The 25,173-nt window shown below is 38.0% G+C and overlaps 1 protein-coding gene across 2 annotated transcripts in view; it reads left to right on the plus strand.

The window, feature by feature from the left end:
- The window catches only part of MTUS2 (microtubule associated scaffold protein 2), a 584,178-nt gene that overhangs the window by 349,078 nt on the left and 209,927 nt on the right, over positions 1-25,173 (plus strand). The window lies entirely within an intron of this gene.

A 25,173-nucleotide genomic window follows, 5' to 3' on the forward strand; every position in this document is an offset into this window, starting at 1 on the left:
CAAGTTCATTACTGATGGGGCTCAGGTGTATAGAAGATTGAGCATGGGCCAGCTACATGCAAGACAAGTAACCTACCCACAGAACTGTTGTTGCTCTCGCCTGCTTAGTCAACTTTTGTCCAGTTTCTCCCCTTATTCCTTATTGTCATATGGTTTCACACTTTTCATAATTAAATATATTATAAATTATTTTACCAAGATTTAAGAATACTCAAAGTCTCAAGGGATATTCTGGGAAGTTTAAAATTAGAATTCAAACTTACTATATAAAGGAAGATTTCTAGACCTTGGTATATCATTGATGTGGGATAATGTCTTGTGCATTGTTTGTAGCCATTAGTGGCTAGCTGTGCCCCTAACCTGAACTCAATATATTGGGTTTTTTTTGTAATGCATTAGTTTAGGGTGAAAAATGAACTTGTTGGTGGTGTGTTTATTTCAATTATATATTAAACTCATAATCCTCCACCTTTTCAACAGGGAATTCAGAAGGAAAAATGACAGACATGTCAGAATAATGGAATGCATCATTTTATGTATGAAATAATAGACTAAGGGTTTATTAGTATGAGTAATAAAGTACTAAACAATTTATTAGTAAACAGTTACTAAAAGTAATTGTTTACCAGTGCTTATGAGAGTAATCATTTTATGGACAGTTTTTATTTTGCTTAATGTTGCAGCAAACATAAGGACTTTTCTACTTTTTGTGTAGAGCTTGTAGTTCTTGATTCCCTCTCAGTTTTCAACAGATTCTCTCCCCTACCCTATATTCCACACCAAATATGCAAATTCATGGCTGCTTTGTTGTATGTTGTTTTTGCCCTTGTGATTTTACAAAAATAACTTATCAATTATATAGCATTTCCTGATTGGCCAATACAACTGTATTATTGGTGTCTATTCATTTAGAAATCAGCATATGGGGGCCGGGCGGTGGCGCTCGAGGTAAGGTGCCTGCCTTACCTGCGCTAGCCTAGGAGACGGACCGCAGTTCGATCCCCCGGCGTCCCATATGGTCCCCCAAGCCAGGAGCGACTTCTGAGCGCATAGCCAGGAGTAACCCCTGAGCGTCACCGGGTGTGGCCCAAAAACCAAAAAAAAAAAAAAAAAAAAAAGAAATCAGCATATGAATTAGTGTGGATCTTGGAATAGGCTGAGTTAACAATTGTAAACAATTGTGTCTTTAAATAGATTTTTTTTTTTTACTACTAACTTATTTTGTGAATATTCTGGGGATTAGGTACATGATCAAACCCAAGTTGACAGAATAGGTTTTTGGTCACTCACATATGAACATCAGCATTTAAAGAAAATGAAAAATTAGGTAAGAAATATAGTACAGGATCTAAGCAGTTTCCTTCTGTGTGACTGATTCCTGGCACTGTATATGATATCCTGAGAACCACTAGGAATTATCCTTTATCATAGAACCAGGAGTAAGTTCCGAGCACAGTGGCCTGGGGTAAGGTGAGAATGGACATTTGTTTTGTTTTTCGTTTTTTGTTTTGTTTTTTTTTTTGTTTGTTTGTTTTTAGGCCACTCCTGGCAGCTCAGGGGTTACTCCTGGATTTGTGCTCAGAAATCGCTTCTGGCAGACAAGGGGGACCATGTGGGATGCTGGGATTTGAACCACTCTTGTTCCTGGGTTGGCTGCTTGCAAGGCATACACCCTATGGCTGTGCTATCTCTCTGGCCCAGGATGGTCATTTTTACTCTGAGGTTTTGAATTTAGATTTTTGCAACAGACTGTGTAGATAATAAATTAATTGCTTCTAGTACTTAAAAAATAATTTTTGCTTGTTATTTCAGATTCTAGGACCCTAATGAGAAGATAGAATTCCAGGGGGGAATTCAATATATTCTTATAGTACTCTTATCCTAGATGTCATGATATGTGATTTCTTCAGATATTGTCTTGTGAGGCAATACTATTCATAGTTGAGAACTACTGATCTAGTGGGCTACCAAGTCTTTTATCTTTAATAGAGACAGTTACTAAAAGATAAGTCTTATAATTTGTATATATATATTGAATCTTTGGAGTCCCTTGCCTTTTTCTTACTAACACCATAAACCTGAGAGTTTAATTGATTAAATCACATTTGACATGTTAATAAAGGAGCTTTTAATGGCCTCTTAGGACTGAGTGACAAGGGCTGGTACTTCAGAAATAAGATTTAATCAAGTTTAGTAAATTAGAAAGGAGCACTGGAATTTAAATAAAGTAGGCCACATTCTCTATTCTAGATTTAAAGTAGATGTAGCATATCCAACAAATATGCAAGATCTCCAAGTAGAAAATTAGACTTGTGCTCTTGATCACTTTAAAATTACAGAAAACTTCTGATAACTAAGAACACTTACCAAAAGTGTCTGGAATATACTTTATTTTATTTGTATACATTAGGTTTAATATGACATAGACTAAAGCTGAAAATAACAGATAGTTGTAGGTACTTTATTCATGAAGAGGCAATATAATCAGTTTTATCTCACCCAGAGGAAAAGATATGATCCAAGAAATTAGGCATAAAGAGTGTGCCTCTAACCCCCATTCTTTCAGTACGTACTGAAGTGCTGGCTGTTGAAAGCACGTTACAAATGCAATTGCCATGTCAGCTCCTGAAAAGCTCCATATACTCAGTCTGTTCTCAAAAGAGATGTAGACTGAGCCATGAGAGACTGTGAGTACACTGACAGTGTAACTGAAAGCTGGCAATCTCTGGATGAGAGGGTGAGCCAAGTCCCTGCCCTGTCTAAGTCATGCCTATTGCACCATAACTCACAATCTTTGAAAAATGTGTTGATTTTTTTTTTTTTTGGTTTTTGGGTCACACCCGGCAGTGTTCAGGGGCTATTCTTGGCACCACACTCAGAAATTGCTCCTGGCAGGCACGGGGGACTATATGGGACACCAGGATTCGAACCAATGACCTTCTGCATGAAAGGCAAAAGCCTTACCTCCATGCTATCTCTCCAGCCCCAAATGTGTTGATTTTTAATATTATTACTAAATGCATTTGATTCTCTCAATAATTACAATAGGTACATTGTTGTTTAAAATTTTATCTGGAGTGTTGACCTGGTCACATTGGCATATCCAATTTTTCTTGGCATTGGCATTTTAAAAAAAACTAAACTCTTTACTTTATAATTATCTCTATATTCTTTATTAGACTGAGTATGAATGTCATGGGTGGTCTCTTTGAAATCTACTAATAGAAGCTTAGTGTTCTTAAGTATCTATACCATATAAATCTTTGAGGTGAATGAGCTTATTTGAGAATCAACATAAAATTTGTTATATATAAGAACCTTATTTTTGGTGCCAAAATTGGCTGATAAGTATTTTGTCTTTGGTTGCATTTTTATTGGTGAGATAATTTTAAAAAGAAACATGAGCTATGTTTTTAATACTTTATGATAAGCCATTTTTAAATGTATTAAATATTTTATGTCTCATATTTAGAGAAAATATTCCTCAAAGGCATAAACCATTTTGCCACTTTGACTTCTTCATTCATGCATGTATACACAACACTGATTTTAGTTGCCAAAAATAATAATGGACAGAAACAAGCATTCCTAAGCTACAGGGAAAAAATAGGATGTAGGATAGAGTTTTGCTTCACCAAAAATAAAGGAATTAAGTTGCTAACACACACCTGTAAACCTTTAATTACTGTTATTAAATTTTAGGGAAAAAAGTACCTGAGTACTTTCTTTGAAGAGATTAGACTTTTTTTTAAAATATCTTTACTTAAACATCTTAATTACAAATATGTTTGTGATTAGGTTTCAGTCATGTAAAGAACACCCCCTTCACCAGGGCAACATTCCCACCACCAATGTCCCAAATTTCCCTCCATCCCACCCCACTCCCACCTATACTCTAGACAGGCTTTACAGTTCCCTCATTCATTCACGTGGTTATGGTAGTTCTCAGTGTAGTTATTTCTATAACTGCACTCACCACTCTTTGTGGTGAGCTTCTTGAAGTGAGCTAGAAGTTCCAGCACTCCTCTCATGGTCTCTGAGGATTGTTGCAAAAGTGACTGTTATTTTTCTTAAAACCCATAGATGAGTGAGACTATTCTGTGTCTATATCTCTCCCTCTGACTTATTTCACTCAGCATAATAGAGTACATGTACATCCATGTATAGGAAAATTTCATGACTTCATTTCTCCTGACGGCTGCATAATATTCCATTGTGTATATGTACCACAGTTTCTTTAGACATTCATCAGTTGAAGGACATCTTGGTTGCTTCCAGAGTATGGATATTGTGAATAGTGTTGCAATAAATATAGGTGTGAGGAAGGGATTTCTGTATTGTATTCTTGTGTTCCTAGGGTATATCCCTAGGAATGGAATAGCTGTGTCGAATGGAAGCTCGATTTCCAATTTTTGGAGGAATCTCCATATCGCTTTCCATAGAGGTAGGACTAGATGGCATTCCCACCAGCAGTGGATAAGAGTTCCTTTCTCTCCACATACCTGCCAGCATTCATTGTTCTCGTTCTTTGTGATGTGTGCCAATCTCTGTGGTGTGAGATGGTATCTCATCATTGTTTTGATTTACATCGCCCTGACGATTAGTGATGAGGAGCATTTTTAATGTACCTTTTTTTTCCTTCTTGATTTGTACATCTTGATTACATAAATGATTGTGATTAGGTTTCAGTCATGTAAAGAACACCCCCCTTCACCAGTGCAACATTCCCACCACCAATGTCCCAAATCTCCCTCCATCCTCCATCCCACCCCACCCCCACCTGTACTCCAGATAGGCTTTTCAGTTCCCTCATTCATTCACTTGATTATGGTAGTTCTCTGTGTAGTTATTTCTATAGCTGTACTCACCACTCTTTGTGGTGAGCTTCATGGAGTGAGCTGGTGTTCCAGACCTCCTCTCATTGTCTCTGAGGATTGTTACAAAAATGACTTTTATTTTTCTTAAAATCCATAGATGAGTAAGACTATTCTGCATCTCCCTCTTTCCCTCTGACTTATTTCACTCAGCATGATAGATTCCATGTACATCTATGTATAGGAAAATTTTATGACTTCATCTCTCCTGACGGCTGCATAATATTCCATTGTGTATATGTACCATAGTTTCTTTAGCCATTCGTCTGTTGAAGGGCATCTTGGTTGTTTCCAGAGCCTGGCTATTGTGAATAGTGCTGCAATAAATATAGGTGTGAGGAAGGGGTTTTTGTATTGTATTCTTGTGTTCTTAGGGTATATCCCTAGGAGTGGAATGGCTGGGTCAAATGGGAGCTCAATTTCCAGATTTTGAAGGAACCTCCATATCGCTTTCCATAGAGGCTGTACTAGGCGGCATTCCCACCAGCAGTGGGTAAGAGTTCCTTTCTCTCCACATCCCCGCCAGCACTGATTGTTCTCATTCTTTGTGATGTGCTTCCAATCTCTGCGGTGTGAGATGGTATCTTATCGTTGTTTTGATTTGCATCTCCCTGATGATTAGTGACGAGGAGCATTTTTTCATATGCCTTTTGGCCATTTGTATTTCTTTTTTATCAAAGTGTCTGTTCATTTTTTCTCCCCATTTTTTGATGGGATTAGATGTTTTTTTCTTGTAAAGTTCTGTCAGTGCCCTGTATATTTTGGAGATTAGCCCCTTATCTGAAGGGTGTTGGGTGAATAGTTTCTCCCACTCAGTGGGTGACTCTTGTATCCTGGGCACTATTTCTTTTGAGGTGCAGAAGCTTCTCAGTTTAATGTATTCCCATCTGTTAATCTCTGCTTTCACTTGTTTGGAAAGTGCAGTTTCCTCCTTGAAGATGCCTTTAGTCTCAATGTCATGGAGTGTTTTACCGACATGTTGTTCTATATACCTTATAGTATCCGGTCTGATATCAAGGTCTTTCATCCATTTGGATTTTACCTTCGTACATGATGTTAACTGGGGGGTCTCTGTTCGCTTTTTTGCAAGTGGCTAACCAGTTCTGCCAGCACCACTTGTTGAAGAGATTTTCCCTGCTCCACTTAGGATTTCTTGCTCCTTTGTCAAAAATTAGGTAATTCTATGTCTGGGGAATGTTCTCTGAGAACTCAAGCCTATTCCACTGATCTGAGGTTCTGTCTTTATTCCAATACCATGCTGTTTTGATAACTATTGCTTTGTAGTACAGAGATTGGCACACATCACAAAGAATGAGAACAAGCAGTGTTGGCAGGGATGTGGAGAGAAAGGAACTCTTATCCACTGTTGGTAGGAATGCCGTGTAGTTCAACCATTATGGAAAGCAATATGGAGATTCCTCCAAAAACTGGAAATCGAGCTCCCATATGATCCAGCTATACCACTCCTAGGAATACACCCTAGGAACACAAAAATACAATACAAAAATCCCTTCCTTACACGTATATTCATCGCAGCACTATTTACCATAGAAAGACTCTGGAAACAGCCAAGATACCCTTCAACAGATGAATGGCTAAAGAAACAGTGGTACATATACACAGTGAAATATTATGCAGCTCTCAGGAGAGATGAAGTCATGAATTTTTCCTATACATGGATGTACATGGAATCTATTATGCTGAGTGAAATAAGTCAGAGAGAGAGAGAGAGAGAGAAAGACACAGAATGGTCTCACTCATCTATGGGTTTTAAGAAAAATGAAAGACATTTTTGCAATAATAACTTTCAGACACAAAAGAGAAAAAAGCTGGAAGTTACAGCTCACCTCATGAAGCTCACCACAAACAGGGATGAGTTTAGTTCGATAGGATAGTTGAACTATCCTAATAATGAGAATGTACAAGGGAAATAGAAAGCCTGTCTAGAGTACAGGCAGGGGTTGGGGGGGGGAGGAGGGAGATTTGGGACATTAGTGATGGGAATGTTGCACTGGTGATGGGTGGTGCTCTTTACACGACTGAAACCTAAATACAATCACGTATGTAATAAAGTTGCTTAAATAAAAAAAAGAAAATATATATATACATATATTTACATACATGTATACATATAAAATATTGATATAAAAGTTTTTACTTTTGGAAGCTTCTAAGAATATTTTATTTAATTTTAATCATTTATATCAATTATTTCTTTTATGACTTATGCTTATTATATTTATTTAGAAATTCTTCTCCTCTAGAATTCTTTCACTATATTTTTCTATATGGTTTAGAGTTTCCTTCAATATGTTATTGAATTTTATTCCCCAGCAACTGATCAGCAGATTTTTATGTCTCACATTAAGTTGAAGTCACATTTAATTTTTTTCTTTAGAGATAACCATTAGCACCGGATATGTTCACTTAGTGGTCTGTCTTTTATATTCCAATGGTTTGTCAAATCTCATTGATTTCTATCTGCTTATAGGTTTGTTGCCAACTCTCCACTGCATGCTGTTTCTGTGTCAGTACTGCAGTAGCTTAGTCACTGTGGTTTTATTTTAAGTTTTGAAATCTAACAAGGGAATTTCTCACATTTTTCTACTTATTGTCTTAACTGTAATTGTACATTTGTTCTGATCAGTTTTTTTAGCTAAAAATTGTTAGCTTTTGTTACAGATATTCTCAATTGATAGGATAATTTAGAAAAAACATTTATATACAATATTTTATTTTTATCAATTTTATATATTTTCAAATATACAAATGTTCTTTTATGACTCAGTAGCATTTTACAATTTACTTGGAAAGGGTTCTTTATATTTGGATTGGAAGCCACACATAGTGGTGCTCAGGACTTACTCCTAACTATGTACTTGGGAATCACTTCTGGTAGTATTCAAAGAACATAGTTGGTTTGAGGACTGGATCCAATTTAGCTGTATACAAGGCAGATCTTAACCTGTGTACTATCTCTCTGGTCCAGTTCTTCATATTTTATGATGATTGATTCCTAAGTATAATTTCTCAGCTGTTTACTCTTCAAATATTTATCCTATTCTTATTAGTGTTTCATATTGCCTAATTTTTGTCTCTCTATGCTAAATTGTAGATTAGGTCCTTAGAACTCCCTTTTAATCTAAATCTCATTACCACAATTCAGACAATGCCATCTAGACTGTTTATTTCTTTAAATGAAAAGATTTTTTATTTTTTTCATTTTCTAGTTAGTTTTATTCTAAATCTATATATTACTTCATTTGTGCTTGTTTGCATTCCATTTCTTAGTGGATGTTTTTCTTAATTAGGCATGCATTAATTTATTTTAAGTATGTAAAGCATACATATTTTTATTATTGTTTGGAGCCACATCCAATGTACTCAGGACTTCACACATGGAGATCACTCTGGTGGATTCAGGTAACCATTTGGGATGCCAAGAATCTAATTCAGGTTATTGTTTGCAGGACAAGCACCTTATTTGTTATACTATCTTTCCAGCCCCAAGACATAACTCATTTAAAAGTTTTTGTCAAACAACCTCATAAAATGAATTCATTCACAATAAAGCCATGTAGATTTTATTGTTTTCTACATATTTTTCTAATTATGATTTAAAGACTCATATTATTGCTGTTGCTGCTCTTGATCCTGACATTAAGTTCTGGTTCAAATCCTGGGCCCTTCAATCTGTAATAAAGTCTTGGGAGGTGGTAGAAGCTCCTGTGCCAGGATGACATTGTCTCTGACCCAGTCACCACAGTGGGATATAACCTCCTTTCCATGCTCTCTTATCTCTAAAGGCCATCCTTAGTGGAGTGAACGGTGTGGAGCAGTAGGAGGCTCCTACTGAATCTCCAGCCTCACAACCTTCCCACAGCCTTGTGTTTGGTTTCTTTTTGTTTGTTTGTTTGTTCTTGTTTTTCAGCCACACACGGTGACACTCAGGGGTTACTCCTGGCTATGCGCTCAGAAATCGCTCCTGGCTTGGGGGAACATATGGGGGCGTCCATCCTAGGCTAGCTTGTGCAAGGCAAGACACCTTACACCCTGAGCCACTGCTTCGGCCTCTTTGTGTTTGGTTTCAATTCAGATAAACAATTCTGCCTTGATTTGGAAGATCACCATAGTTGCTTCTATTTCTATTTTAAATCTGTCATTGACATATGTTCAGAGCAGAGTCTATACAGCAAATCATGGCCATATTTTGCCATAAATACCTAAAGATGAGTTTAAAAATGATTTTCAAATTAATATCTTTATTTAAATACCTAGATTACAAACATGATTGTGGTTGGGTTTCAGTCATGTAAAGAATACTCCCCTTCACCAGTGCAACATTCCCATCACCAATGTCCCAAATCTCCCTCCTCCCCACCTCCGCCACCGCCTGTACTCTAGACAGGTTTTCTACTTCCCTCATTCATTCACATCGTTATGATAGTTCTGAATGTAGTTATTTCTCTAATTGCACTCATCACTCTTTGTGGTGAGCTTCATGTAGTGAGCTGGACCTTCCAGCCCTCCTCTCTTTTGTCTCTGAAAATTATTGCAAGAATGTCTTTTATTTTTCTGAAGATGAGAGAGACTATCTCTCTCCCTCTGACTTCTTTCACTCAGCATAATAGATTCCGTATACATCCATGTATAGGAAAATTTCATGACTTCATCTCTCCTGAGGGCTACATAATATTCCATTGTGTATATGTACCACAGTTTCTTTAGCCATTCATCTGTTGAAGTGCATCTTAGTTGTTTCCAGAGTCTGGCTATGGTAAATAGTGCTGCAATGAATATAGATGTGAGGAAGGGATTTTTGTATTGTATTTTTGTGTTCCTAGCGTATATCCCTAGGAGTGGTATAGCTGGATCATATGGGAGCTCAAAAAATGATTTTCAAAATTGGCTGGCATTACCCTCAAATTTGTCTGAATTATTAGCATAATTTTGTATCCTTTTAACCCCTACTCCCAAACTGTCTTTATGATGATAGGATAAGGGAGGCAGTCTTTTCATGCATCACATCACAAATACTAGCTAAAGGATGAATTCAAGAGATATAATTAGAAGGAGACATTTGTATAGTTTAGCTGAGCCATAAGGCTTGGCCATCAGTAACAGGATTTAAATTCTCTTTATTTTTCTTGTCTTACCAAATTAGCATAAATGTTTTTATCGTCTTAGGTAAGGCATTGCCAGAAAGTATAGCTGATTTTTCAATGATTACTGTGTATGTGTGCTGACCAAAAGAATACCTTATTTCTGAAATACCTAGTATGCTCTTATATACAATTAATAGTGTATGAGAGATACCATACTCAATTTTCTATCATTTGTCAGAAAACTAAGAAATTGTGTTCTCTCTATAATAGACTATTCATTACTTCACACTTCTAATATTACAATGGAATTAGTATGGAATTGATATGTCTTTTACAATTAGTGCTTTTTCTCCCCAATGTCATATTAAATTTAGTTTAGTTCTGGCAAAGTGCTTCTAGTGTTGTGTTAGTTTAATAATAGTTATATCATTTTCATAATCATCATCATGCTATCAATCCTAGAAACTGGTAATGAAATAACTCTCCTCATGTTAAAGATATAACACAGATCCTTCATGAACCTTTCAGTCTTTATTTTTCTGATTTTAAACAAAATATGTGTTTAAAAATTAAAATGTATAGAGATAATTAGGGAATATACCTCATTTGTGTTAGCTAATGTGCTATTATGGCAATATTTAAATGCTAAATTCTTTTTTGTTGTTGTTGGTTTTTTGTTTGTTTTGTTTTTGGGCCACACCCGTTTGATGCTCAGGGGTTACACCTGGCTAAGAGCTCAGAAATTTCCCCTGGCTTGGGGGAACCATATGGAACGCTGGGGTACCGAACTGCGGTCTTTCCTTGGCTAGCGCTTGCAAGGCAGACACCTTACCTGTAGCGCCGCCTCTCCAGCCCCTAAATGCTAAATTCTTAAGTTACTTTTTATGTTCTTATTTATGAGTGGAAAGAAGAAAACAGCATTAGCTTTCAAATATTAAAACATCAAATTTACTTTGTCACAATTGTATCAAGGACATTTGATTTAAACTCCCAAATTTGTACCTAGATTAAATTTTGGTTTTTTAAAATTTTATATATTACTTTAAAAATTGCTATTTTTTCTCTACAAAGCTTTTAAGACCATGGAATTAAAAAGAAATCATCAGAATTCATAAAATGTGGAACCAAGTCCTTAAAGTTTTGGATGCTTTTTATTTGCATTTGATGACTTTTTAATATTAAAATCTTTGCCAATAAAAATAGGTGTTCTCCAGAGAAATTAATTTGAATGCATAGGGCTAATAACTAACCATTAGGATAGACATTGTAACTTCACTTAAATTTCCAAACTAGGCCATTAAGAATATGATGTCTTATCATAGTAGTCTTTCAAGAAAAGCAGTTTCAGATATTAGATAGCAAAATTCCTGAGTCTACTTTGGTGACTTGCTTGAATCCCTAATATGGAGCTGGTCACAGAAACTCCATTTTAGCCATAAAAATCCTTGTGGGGCTGAACATATTGTACATTGGGTAGGGCATCTGACCTAGTTTTGTTCCTCAGCATTTCATATGGTCCCCTGAGAACTGCAAGGAGTAATTCCTCAGTGTAGAGCCAAGAATTACCCAAGAAACACTCATTACACTCCAGAAAGTACTGGGGCTTCGCTAGTAGGACTAATAAAGTCTACTTGAGCATCTACAAGATTTTGAGTGTCCCACCAGCAACATAAGGCTGCATCTGACTTTATTTTTGTGTTTTTTCTTTTCTTTTCTCGTCCTTCCTGCCTTCCTTTCCTCTTTCTTTTTGTTGTTTTTATTTGGACCACACCCAGGGGTGCTCAGGGGTTACTCCTGGCTATGTGCTCAGAAATTGCTCCTAGCTCAGAGGACTATATGGGATGCTGGCGAGTGAAAATGCATCTGTCCTTGGTCATCCACATGCAAGGCCCTACCACTGTAGGCCTCTGACTTTATTTTTTCTAACAGCTGCATAGTATTCCATTGTGTAAATATACCATAGTTTCTTTAGCTACTCATTTGTTGTCAGGCACCTGGATTTCTTGTCATGTTTCTAGATTCTGGCTATTGTAAATAGTGCTGTGATGAACATAGGAGTGAACAGGGCATTTTGTATTTTGTTTTTGTGTTTTTGGGGTCAGTTCCTAGGAGTGGTATTGCTGGATCATATGGGATCTCAATTTCCAGCTTTTAGATGAATATCATATTGTTTTCCAGAAAGGCTGGATTAAGTGGCATTTCTACCAGCACTGAAAGTTCTTTTCTTCCTATATTCACATCAGCACTGGTAGTTCTTGTTCTTTGTGATGTGTGCCAGTTTCTGTGGCATGAGATGGTGCCTCATTGTTGTTTTGATTTACATCTCTGATGAATAGTGATGTAGATCATTTTTACATGTGCCTTTTGACCATCTGTATTTCTTCTAACTGAGCTTGAGGAAGAAGGATATACATAGAATACTCTCATTAGTCTGTGGGATATGAGAAAAGTAAAAGTAAAAGACAGTATTGCAGTAATATCCAGAGATAACAGAAATGAACAATGGGAGCACCAGACAATGGTATGAAGCTTGCCAGAGTGAGTACAGTTAGATTACTAACAGCAATGACAACTGCCATGACAATGATAGAGAGAGAGAGAGAGGGGGGGGGCAAAATGTCTAATAGGCAGATGGGTGGATTGGGAGAGGGAATGAGAGACATTGGTGGCAGGAAAATTGCACTGGTAAAGGGTGTTGTACATTTTTTGTTTTGTTTTGTTTTGGTTTTTGGTGTTTGGGTCACAACCAGCAGCACGCAGGGGTTACTCCTGGCTCTATGCTCAGAAATCGCCCCTGGCAGGCACAGGGGACCATATGGGATGCCAGGATTGGAACCACCGTCCTCCTGCATGAAAGGCAAACGCCTTACCTCCATGCTATCTCTCCAGCCCCGGGTGTTGTACATTTTATGATAGAAACACAATTATATACATTTCTGTAAGCATAGTTTAAATAAATGAATAAATAAATAAATAAATGAAAACCAAACTGCACCTGAGATCCTCTTGATCTACTCAGATCACATGAGTTTTCTGGGACCCATGTCCTCAGACCAAAGTGAGGTTTTTGCTCTCAATAGGAAAAAGCAAGTCACTCCTGATCTGTGCCTTGATTTCCTACACTTGTTGTAATCCTTGGAGAAAAGAATTTAAGGAGGAGAAATAGCAAAGTTAAATAGTTTTTACATGTGAGGGTGAAAGAATGTCAGAGATAGAGAGAAGAGGGGTGAGGGGAAGAGAGAATGAGAGTGTCCCATATAGTAAAAGAAAGCTATAAACAACCCACATTAGAACATGGGCTGCTCTGGACTGTCTTCTCTGCTGTGTGCTCGGGTTTAAGATTTGGTCCTATGGGTGGCTTCACCCTGAAGGCCTCTCCTTCCATGGAGGTGAGTCAATACGCCCAGAAAGGGTGGAGCCAGAGGAACACGGCCGCTCCGCTTAACTATGTGCCCGAGCACATTATTTAGCCAATGAATACCATCACAACACATAGAAAAACCCAGAATACAAGTGTGACAATGGGGAAACAATGCAGGCCAGCACCAGGCATAGAGAATGAAGATGGCAACTCTGATGACCCAAAAATGGCCAACCACCTAGTCAGTCTCTCAGATATGGAGTTTAGAGAAGAAATGTGGAGGATGCTCACAGAACTCAAAGAAAGCATAAGATCGAGTTGAACAGAACACTAATAAGAACCAAAACATATGAAGACAAATCAGAAAACTCCAAACTGAAATAAAAGATCAAATAACAGTCCTGAAAAACTCAGTAGACAAATTGACAGACAAAATGGCTAAGCTCTCCATCAGGGTAACAGAAGCTGAGGATAGACTTAGTGAGCTGGAAGATGCGATGCATAACAACTCCATACAGCAGAAGATATTGGAAAAAAAGCCTTAAGGCAAATGATCAGACAATGGAAAAATTACTCAAAAAATGTTAACAGGTGAAAATAGAAGTTTTTGATAAGCTTAACAGAAACAACTTAAGAATCATTGGAGTCCTAGAGATCCAGGAAGAAAATCTCCAGGAAGAATCAAAGGTCAAGAACATCACTAAAGAGAAACTACCAGAGCTAAAGAATACATGTGACCAAATCCTGCATGCCCGAAGAGTACCAACTAAAAGAGACCCCAGGAAAAACACCCCAAGACACATCCTACTCACAATGATGAAACCCATAGATAGAGACAGAATTAAGAAAGCAGCAAGATCAAAAAGGGAAATTACATTCAAGGGAGCATCCTTGTGATTTACAGCAGACCTGTCACAAGAAACATTCAAGGCGAGAAGACAGTGGTGGGACATAGTGACAAAACTCAGTGAAATAAATGCTTCGCCTAGAATATTGCACCCAGAACATGGGCCACCCCAAAATGGGAATGTATATTGAATGCATCTACAAAGTTGCATTTATAGGATTTTCCCCAAAAATCCTCTTTTGGGGTTTTCTATGTACATAAGATTTATTACAAGGGTATTAACAAGGAGAAAGAGATTTTGAATATTAAGGTTTTCCTTCTTTCATGTTCACAGCACTTTTATCCTGCTGAAACTTCTTTTCTTCTGAATGGTTCAGCATTCTCTAGGATTATGCTGATATTCTTTAGTCTTATGTTCAGTTTTTGCATTAGTAAAGGAGTCCAACCTACTGGGCTCAATTTCTGCATCGTCAGAGGGGTCCAGTCTTTTATGCTTAGGGACTGCTTTTGAGTTGCTGATAGAGTAAGTTATTTTTTATGAGACCTTGTTTTTCTTAGTTCCCAAAATGCATTTTTTAGCAGCCAAAATGCATTTTCAAAAACCCCTAGTTTACTCCATATTTACTTGCCTGCTTCACTTCTGTGAATAGGAAAGGATACTAATATGAGCACTGTTGATATTCCTCTGTTCTCTGGATGTAAGTCACTTGGAATGTACAGCTAGCAGACTTTAATGTTGTATACGTGATAAAGCAAGAGTGATTTTCTGTTCCTACAGGTTATGTTATGTTTCTGTCATGTAATATAGGACTCTCAAACTTGGTAGAGAAGAGAAGACTCATCCCCAAGAGAATATAGGCTTTTAATGCTCAAGACTCCATGTTTCAAAAAAGTATGCATTTTTTCATTTATATCAGTATATGTTTAGATTCTATTAATAGAATTGTGGTATTATGTCTCAAATTATAAGTTTTCTTTCTCTTTCTTTTTTACTTAAGACACAGTGGTTTGGGGTTGGAGAGATAGCATGGAGGTAAGGCGTTTGCCTTTCATGTAGAAGGTCATTGGTTTGAATCCTGGCATCCCATATGGTCCCCTGAGCCTGCCAGGAGCAATTTCTTTCTTTCTTTTTTTTTTTTTTTGGTTTTTGGGCCACACCTAGCGGTGCTCAGGGGTTACTCCTGGCTGTCTGCTCAGAAATAGCTCCTGGCAGGCACGGGGGACCATATGGGACACCGGGATTCGAACCAACTACCTTTGGTCATGGATTGGTTGCTTGAAAGGCAAACGCCACTGTGCTATCTCTCCGGGCCTTTTTTTTTTTTTTTTAGGAGCAATTTCTGAGCATAGAGCGAGGAGTAAATTCTGAGCGCTGCTGGGTGTGACCCAAAAACCAAAAAAAAAAAAAAAAAAGACACAGTCGTTTGCAATATTGTTACTGAATGGGTATCATAAATATCCCTTTATCTTCATTAAGCATCCAGTTCTTGTCCAGAAAGATAATTTCCAACTATCACTGTCATAGTGGTCCCTCTTTGCCTGAACTAAATACTCTTGCTCTTTGTGACAAACTTTTTTCCATGGACAAGTTAGTCCTGGCCTTCATCTATATCACCTTTGGATATTATAATCCAATTTTATCATTTTTATATCCCACAAATAAATGTGATCATTATATGTCTATCTCTCCTTCTGAATAATTTCTCTCAGCATATTATCCATATATATTTATGTATAAGCAAATTTATGACTTCATTTTTCCTAATAGCTGCATAGTATTCCATTGTATATACCATAGTTTCTATATCTACTCATCTATTCTCAGGCACTTGAGTTGTTTATATTCTGGTTATTGTTAATGCTTTAATGAGCATAGGAGTGCAGAGGACTCTACTGTATTTTTGGGCCCTAGTTATATTCCTAGGACTGGTATTTACTGGATCATATAGGAACTAAGTGTCTACTACAGAAACAGGCAGGGGGAAGGCAGAAGGAAACTGGGGATATTGGTGGTGGGAAATGTACACTGATTAAGGGACGGGTATTTCACATATGACTGAAACTCAACATGAGCAACTTTGTAACTGTATCCATCCTGACTCAAATAATTTATTTTTTTAAAAAATTTAAGTTTTTCACAGCTGTCATGTCTGCATTTGGCCAGCTTCATAGCCTCAATCTATTCTCAAAAGATATGTAAAGCAAGCTGTGAAAAAGTATCAGTACACAGGCCACACAGCTGGCAATCTCAGAGACAGACAGGTCAAATCTCAGTCCTGATGGAGCCACACCAGCTATACTTATCACCCAAGATTGCAGTTTCACCTTTAGCTCTGCTTCAATACTCTTCTACAACTCTCTCAGAGACACTAATCTGAACAAAACTCTGGTATACCAATACTTGGTCTGACATCACCAGAATTTTTTTGGAGTGAGTTTGGACTTCCAGAAGTCATGACAGCCAAAAACATGTTCTGTTGCATTAAATAATTAAGGATGGATCTGGATGGAGGTGGATGGATTTTTCTCTGCCATCCCAGGCCACATGGCTCCGCAATCCCCATTCAGCTGGCGGGTCCCAGGATTAGGTGAACGGAGGAATCACTCATTCAGAAACAGGAATCAGGAAGCATCAAGTTTATTCATACCCTATCCACCACATGTGTTGCCTCTATCATAACCTTATAAGCAGTCATTCTTAGCTAGCCCTGCATCTTAACTCCTGTTAGCCATCTTCCCTTTGACCTCCAGGCTGGCCAAAGACCAAAAGAGCAAAAAGCCCAATCCCCTGGATCAAAGGCCTTATCTAGCTTTTCCAAGACCCCTCCCAGGAATGGGCAGAGTCTTGCAGGTAAGGTCAAGTTACCTAGGGAGAAAGGGTGGGGGATGAGGCTTCATCTCCCCTTCTCTGAAATATAAAAGAACTTTTTGTAATCCTAACTCCACCTTTAGCCAAAGGCAGTTAATATTTTCATGCAACAACATAATAAAGTGAAAATTAGCGAACTCTGACTTGAAACCTGGACCCAAGAAAACAGCAAATATGGTGAGATTTCTGCTCTTCTGTTTGATTTTGGCTCTTTTCAGATGGAGTCAGCCCAAAGTGTTTGGCCACGTGAAGCCATGTTCAAAGATGGCCGCGACCCCTTCTAGGGGCAAAAATATCAGTGAAACAGGGGAGTTGAAAACTTGTATCACTCCCATCCAAGACTTTGTTGCCAAAAATCCTTTTTCCAAAAACCTCGGCCTCCTCAGATACTGATGGAGGGCCTTAATTGGAAAAGGTTCAGAAAGAAAAAGCTTCTACAAGCGGACTGATTTTCTGAGAACAACCTTCGGCTTGAATTTGAATTTCGACTTTGAAAATTTCAGACTGGACTTTTACAACTCTAAACATCCAAAAGCCCCCTCCAAAAAACTGCCTCCTTGAGGGGAGAAAAGGCAGCTGCAATCAACCAAGAACTCCGGCCCTGTAGCAGAAAAGCAGCGAAAAGCGCCTAATCCTGCCCAAAGCAGCGAGCCTGGGATCTGCCCTACAAATCAGAAAGGTGAAACAGCGCTTTTTGCGGCCTGGGACTATGAAAGTAAACCATATGGTGAGAACAGCGTGGGACAAATTAATCATCTGGACATTTGGTTTTAGGTGAAGGAATTTCACAATTTGTGTTGGTAATGGGAAAAAATTAGGTAGTAGTGTAAAAAATTAAAAAGAAAAAGGAGTAATAACAGCTTAGCCCATTTAAAGATCTGATTTCTAACCACCTGCATCTTTGTCTTGATTAAGTCATTTTCTTTATAATTGAATGTGTTTTGTTGTTTTCAATAGTTAATATTTTCAATTGCAAAATGTTTTACTGTGTATTTTAATGTACTTAGCCTGTTTTTAAAATGTATGTTATGCATTTATGCTGTAGTACTTGTGTGTAGGGAAGGTTAATAGGAACAAAAAGTTCCCCCAATACAGTTTAAAAGTATAGGAACATGAAAATTCCGGAATAGTGCTTGGTAGAAAAGCATTAAGAAAATATTAAGTTACAGGTGTATAGTATATTTTGCAGAAATGTTATGTTTTTGAAAAGGACTGGTATGTTAATTTTTACTTTATTACGTTGTTGCATAAAACTATTAACCCACCTTTGGCTAAAGGTGGAGTCAGGATTACAAAAGGTTCTTTTATATTTCAGAGAAGGGGGAGATGAAGCCTCATCCCCCACCCTTTCTCCCTAGGTAACTTGACCTTACCTGCAAGACCCCGCCCATTCCTGGGAGGGGTCTTGGAAAAGCTAGATAAGGCCTTTGATCCAGGGGATGAGGCCCTTTTTGCCTCTTTTGGCGCTTCGGCCCTTTTGCCGTTTTGGTCTTTGGCCAGCTTGGAGGTCAAAGGGAAGACGACTGAAAGGAGTTAAGATGCAGGGCAAGCTAAAAATAGCAAATGCTTAAAAGGTTATGATATAGGCCACACACATGTGGTGGATAGGGTAGGAATAAAGTTGATGCTTCCTGATGCCTGTCTCTGGATGAGTCTGATTCCGCCGTTCACCTAAACCTGGGACCCGCCAGCTGAATAGGGATTGCAGAGCCATGTGGCCTGGGGTGGCAGAGAAAGATACCTCCATCCATCCTCCTCCATCAGCATCATCTTTAATTATTTAATGCAACAATGTTCCACAAAAGCCACATGTGAGAAATAGTGCTAGGAATTACTGGCTCACGTGATTTATACCTGCACAGCAACCTATGTTTTTAAATACTGTCATCCCCATAAGACAAACCAATTTAGATGTCTACTCTTCAGAAAAAAAAGAATAATAGAACAGTAACTATAAACAAGAGCTTAATAAATCTTCTGAAATGACTTAATGATCTCAAAAAATCATAAGCTTTACAGTGTTTTTGGATGGCAGTTTAGTAATATCTGTTTATGTAAAACTTCTTTCACCCAGAAATATAATTCCTAGGAATTTATGTCAGATAAATAAGAGCATCAGAATACAAATATATGTGTAATTGGGGATGGAGTGATAATGCAGCAGTAGGGCATTTGCACATGATTGACCCAGGACAGACCTGGGTTTGATCCCTGTCATCCCATATGGTCCCCCAAAGCCAGGAGCGATTTCTGAATGCATAGCCAGGAGTAACCCCCGAGGTCACCAGGTATGCCCCCCCAAAAAAAAACAACAAAAAGAATATAAATATATGTGTAATAATATTTTGACCACTCATAGTAAAATATTATAAGAAAATGAATGCATTTAATAATGAGGTGGTCAAATACTAGTGTATTTGTGAAGTCACTCCATCAAGTAACTGTGTGACAATTAAATTATAATTCTGCGAAATGACTTGAGGGAGTCAAGAAAAATTCAAGGGCTGAGGAGACAAATCAAATGGTAGAGTGCATGTTTTTCTTGTAGGAGGCCCAGGTTTGTTCCCTGGCACTTCTCAATCCCCCAGTCACTGCTGGGAATAACTTCTGAACACAACAATAACCCTTGAGAATATATGTCCCTAATGCAAAAATAAAAAACGAAACAAAAGAGAGGAAAATATAAGATTTTTACCAAAATGTTATTTATACAAAATAAATACCTACCTATATTATAAACCTAACATTTCTATATGTTTTGTAAGTTTGGATATTTATGTGATGAACTCAGAGATTTAACAAATCACCTGAAGTGAACATGATGTAGGAAGAGTAAATGACTGCAGTTGGAATTAAGGGAGAGAAAATTAGATATTATGTGTGAAATGTTTAAATACTCACACTGCTTCCTAGCTTATACATTTTTAAAATACACAGGTCCATGGTAAATGGCTTTTCACAACCTCTATTCCATAGCAACAAATTTTGATTCACACTCTTTTTTGGGGGGTGTCACACCCTGCAGTGCTCAGGGGCTACTCCTGGCTCTATCTCAGAAATCACCCACGGCAGGCTCAGGGGACCATATAGAATGCCATGATTTGAACCACCGTCCTTCAGCATGCAAGGCAAATGCCTTAACCTCCCTCCATGCTATCTCTCCGGCCATAGCAACAAATTTTGGATAAGGTTGAAGATAGACTTGAAGAACTGAGAAGCATTGTTAGCAGGCATATCTGAACAATGTAAGTCACAGCACTGTACACAGGTGACAGAGTTCCTGTACTCTGTGAAGGCCTGCTGGCTCTGCAGTGATGTAAAAACATTAAGAAGCTTCTTCACTAAGAAAAGTTTTTTTTTAATTTATTTTTAAAATACTTAAACACTGTGGTTTACAAGCTTGTTCATAATAGTTATTTTTTACAGTTACAAAGCTGTTTATAATTGAGTTTCAGTCATATATACAAGACCCTTCATCAGTGCACTTTTCCTGTCCCCCATTTTTCATCCAGCCCTATAACCTTGGCCTTCCCCTGCTTGCTTCTAGAGCAGACATTTTCTTTTTTTTTTCTTTTTCTTTTTTTAATTTTTATTGTGACCAAAGTGCATTACAAATCTTTCACTGCATCATTTATTGTACATAGTGACAATGAATGAGGGGCATTCCCACCACCAGTGCTGTCCTCCCTCATTTTCTTCTCTCTCTTTTCTTCTTTCTCTCTACCTCTCTTCGCTTTTTTCCTTTTAGACACTGGTTTGCAATACTGTTACCAAAGAGGTACCAAGAATATCACTTTACCTCATTTCAGCACCCATTTCTTGTCCAGAGATATAATTTCTAACTATCATTGTCATAATGGCCCCGTCTCTGCCCTACCTGCACACCTGTGCTATTTGTAGCAAGCTTCCTACCATGGATTGGTCCTTTTATTTTTAAACCTCCCTAAATTTTGGTACCTTGATTCTCAGGATTGGTGTTGGACTTTTGTTTGATTGGCTGGTTGATTAGTTCTCCTACCTCAGACTCCTTTCAATATTAGTTCCTGATTCTTTTTGTTTGCTTCTTGGATATTGACCTAAATCTTTTTTTTTTTTATTTAAACACCTTGATTACATACATGATTGTGTTTGGGTTTCAGTCATAAAAGGAACCACCCATCACCAGTGCAACATTCCCATCACCCAAGTCCCAAATCTCCCTCCTCCCCACCCAACCCCCGCCTGTACCCTAAACAGGCTCTACATTTCCCTCATACATTCTCAATATTAGGACAGTTCAAAATGTAGTTATTTCTCTAACTAAACTCATCACTCTTTGTGGTGAGCTTCCTGAAGTGAGCTGGAACTTCCAGCTCTTTTCTCTTTTGTGTCTGAAAATTATTATTACAAGGGTGTCTTTCATTTTTCTTAAAACCCATAGATGAGTGAGACCATTCTGCGTTTTTCTCTCTCTCTCTGACTTATTTCACTCAGCATAATAGATTCCATGTACATCCATGTATAGGAAAATTTCATGACTTCATCTCTCCTGACAGCTGCATAATATTCCATTGTGTATATGTACCACAGTTTCTTTAGCCATTCGTCTGTTGAAGGGCATCTTGGTTGTTTCCAGAGTCTTGCTATGGTAAATAGAGCTGCAATGAATATAGGTGTAAGGAAGGGGTTTTTGTATTGTATTTTTGTGTTCCTAGGGTATATTCCTAGGAGTGGTATAGCTGGATCGTATGGGAGCTCGATTTCCAGTTTTTGGAGGAATCTCCATATCGCTTTCCATAAAGGTTGAACTAGACAGCATTCCCACCAGCAGTGGATAAGAGTTCCTTTCTCTCCACATCCCCGCCAACACTGTTTATTCTCATTCTTTGTGATGTGTGCCATTCTCTGGGGTGTGAGGTGGTATCTCATCGTTGTTTTGATTTGCATCTCCCTGATGATTAGTGATGTGGAACATTTTTTCATGTGTCTTTTGGCCATGCGTATTTCTTCTTTGTCAACGTGTCTGTTCATTTCTTCTCCCCATTTTTTGATGGGGTTAGATGTTTTTTTCTTGTAAAGTTCTGTCAGTGCCTTGTATATTTTGGAGATTAGCCCCTTATCTGATGGGTATTGGGTGAATAGTTTCTCCCACTCAGTGGGTGGCTCTTGTATCCTGGGCACTATTTCCTTTGAGGTGCAGAAGCTTCTCAGCTTAATATATTCCCATCTGTTAATCTCTGCTTTCACTTGCTTGGAGAGTGCAGTTTCCTCCTTGAAGATGCCTGTAATGTCCTGGAGTGTTTTGCCTATGTGCTGTTCTATATATCTTATGGTTTTGGGGCTGATATCGAGGTCTTTAATCCATTTGGATTTTACCTTTGTACATGATGTTAGCTGGGGGTCTAAGTTTAATTTTTTGCAAGTGGCTATCCAATTGTGCCAACACCACTTGTTGAAGAGGCTTTCCCTGCTCCATTTAGGATTTCCTGCTCCTTTATCAAAAATTAGATGGTTGTATCTCTGGGGAACATTTTCTGAGTATTCAAGCCTATTCCACTGATCTGAGGACCTATCCTTATTCCAATACCATGCTGTTTTGATAACTGTTGCTTTGTAGTACAGTTTAAAGTTGGGAAAAGTAATTCCTCCCATATTCTTTTTCCCAATGATTGCTTTAGCTATTCGAGGGTATTTATTGTTCCAAATAAATTTCAAAAGTGTCTGATCCACTTCTTTGAAGAATGTCATGGGTATCTTTAGAGGGATGGCATTAAATCTGTATAATGCCTTGGGGAGTATTGACATTTTGATGATGTTAATCCTGCCAATCCATGAGCAGTGTATGTGTTTCCATTTTCGTGTGTCCTCTCTTATTTCTTGGAGCAGAGTTTTATAGTTTTCTTTGTATAGGTCCTTCACATATTTAGTCAAGTTGATTCCAAGATATTTGAGTTTGTGTGGTACTATTGTGAATGGGGTTGTTTTCTTAATGTCCATTTCATCCTTATTACTATTGGTATATAGAAAGGCCATTGATTTTTGTGTGTTAATTTTGTAGCCTGCCACCTTGCTATATGAGTCTATTGTTTCTAGAAGCTTTTTGATAGAGTCTTTAGGGTTTTCTAAGTAGAGTATCATGTCATCTGCAAACAGTGAGAGCTTGACTTCTTCCTTTCCTATCTGGATTCCCTTGATATCCTTTTCTTGCCTAATCGCTATAGCAAGTACTTCCAGTGCTATGTTGAATAGGAGTGGTGAGAGAGGACAGCCTTGTCTTGTGCCAGAATTTAGAGGGAAGGCTTTCAGTTTTTCTCCATTGAGGATAATATTTGCCACTGGCTTGTGGTAGATGGCCTTCACTATATTGAGGAAGGTTCCCTCCATTCCCATCTTGCTGAGAGTTTTGATCAAGAATGGGTGTTGGACCTTATCAAATGCTTTCTCTGCATCTATTGATATGATCATGTGGTTTTTATTTTTTCTTGTTATTGATGTTGTGTATTATGTTGATAGATTTACGGATGTTAAACCAGCCTTGCATTCCTGGGATGAAACCTACTTGATCGTAGTGGATGATCTTCTTAACGAGGCATTGAATCCTATTTGCCAGGATTTTGTTGAGGATCTTTGCATCTGCATTCATCAGTGATATTGGTCTGTAATTTTCTTTTTTGGTAGCGTCTCTGTCTGGTTTAGGTATCAAGGTGATGTTGGCTTCATAAAAGCTATTTGGAAGTGTTTCTGTTTGTTCAATTTCATGAAAGAGTCTTGCCAAGATTGGCAGTAGTTCCTCTTGGAAAGTTTGATAGAATTCATTAGTGAATCCATCTGGACCTGGGCTTTTGTTTTTCGGCAGACATTTGATTACTGTTTTAATTTCATCAATGGTGATGGGGGTGTTTAGATATGCTACATCCTCTTCCTTCAACCGTGGAAGATTATAAGAGTCCAAGAATTTATCCATTTCTTCCAGGTTCTCATTTTTAGTGGCGTAGAGTTTTTCAAAGTAGTTTCTGATTACCCTTTGAATCTCTGTCATATCAGTAGTGATCTCTCCTTTTTCATTCCTGATACGAGTTATCAAGTTTCTCTCTCTCTCTTTCTTTGTTAGGTTTGCCAGTGGTCTATCAATCTTGTTTATTTTTTCAAAGAACCAACTTCTGCTTTCGTTGATCTTTCGGATTGTTTTTTGAGTTTCCACTTCGTTGATTTCTGCTCTCAGCTTTGTTATTTCCTTCTGTCTTCCTATTCTTGGGTCCTTTTGTTGAGCATTTTCTAGTTCTATTAGCTGTGTCATTAAGCTACTCAGGTAAGCTCCTTCTTCCTTCCTGATGTGTGCTTGCAAAGCTATAAATTTTCCTCTCAGTACTGCTTTTGCTGTGTCCCATAAGTTCTGAGAGTTTGTGTCTTGATTGTCATTTGTTTCCAGGAACCTTTTTATTTCCTCCTTGATTTCATCTCGGACCCACTGGTTATTGAGCATGAGGCTGTTTAACTTCCAGGTGTTAAAGTGTTTCTTCTGAGTCCCTTTGGAGTTCACAAATAATTTCAGAGCCTTGTGGTCAGCGAAGGTAGTCTGCAAAATTTCTATCCTCTTGATCTTATGGAGGTATGTTTTATGTGCCAGCATGTAGTCTATCCTGGAGAATGTCCCATGTACATTGGAGAAGAATGTGTATCCAGGTTTCTGGGGATGGAGTGTCCTATATATATCCACTAGGCCTCTTTCTTCCATTTCTCTCCTCAGGTCTAGTATATTCTTGTTGGGTTTCAGTCTGGTTGACCTGTCCAGTGTTGACAAAGCCGTGTTAAGGTCCCCCACAATTATTGTGTTGTTGTTGATATTATTTTTCAGATTTGTCAACAGTTGTATTAAATATTTTGCTGGCCCCTCATTCGGTGCATATATGTTTAGGAGAGTGAATTCTTCCTGCTCTACGTACCCCTTGATTAATATAAAATGTCCGTCTTTGTCCCTTACAACCTTCCTGAGTATAAAGTTTGCATTATCTGATATTAGTATGGCCACTCCAGCTTTTTTATGGGTGTTGTTTGCTTGGATAACTTTTCTCCAGCCTTTTATTTTGAGTCTATGTTTGTTCTGACTATTCAGGTGCATTTCTTGTAGGCAGCAGAAG

The sequence above is a fragment of the Suncus etruscus genome, chromosome 8 (assembly GCF_024139225.1).
Source record: "Suncus etruscus isolate mSunEtr1 chromosome 8, mSunEtr1.pri.cur, whole genome shotgun sequence".
Lineage (NCBI taxonomy): Eukaryota > Metazoa > Chordata > Mammalia > Eulipotyphla > Soricidae > Suncus > Suncus etruscus.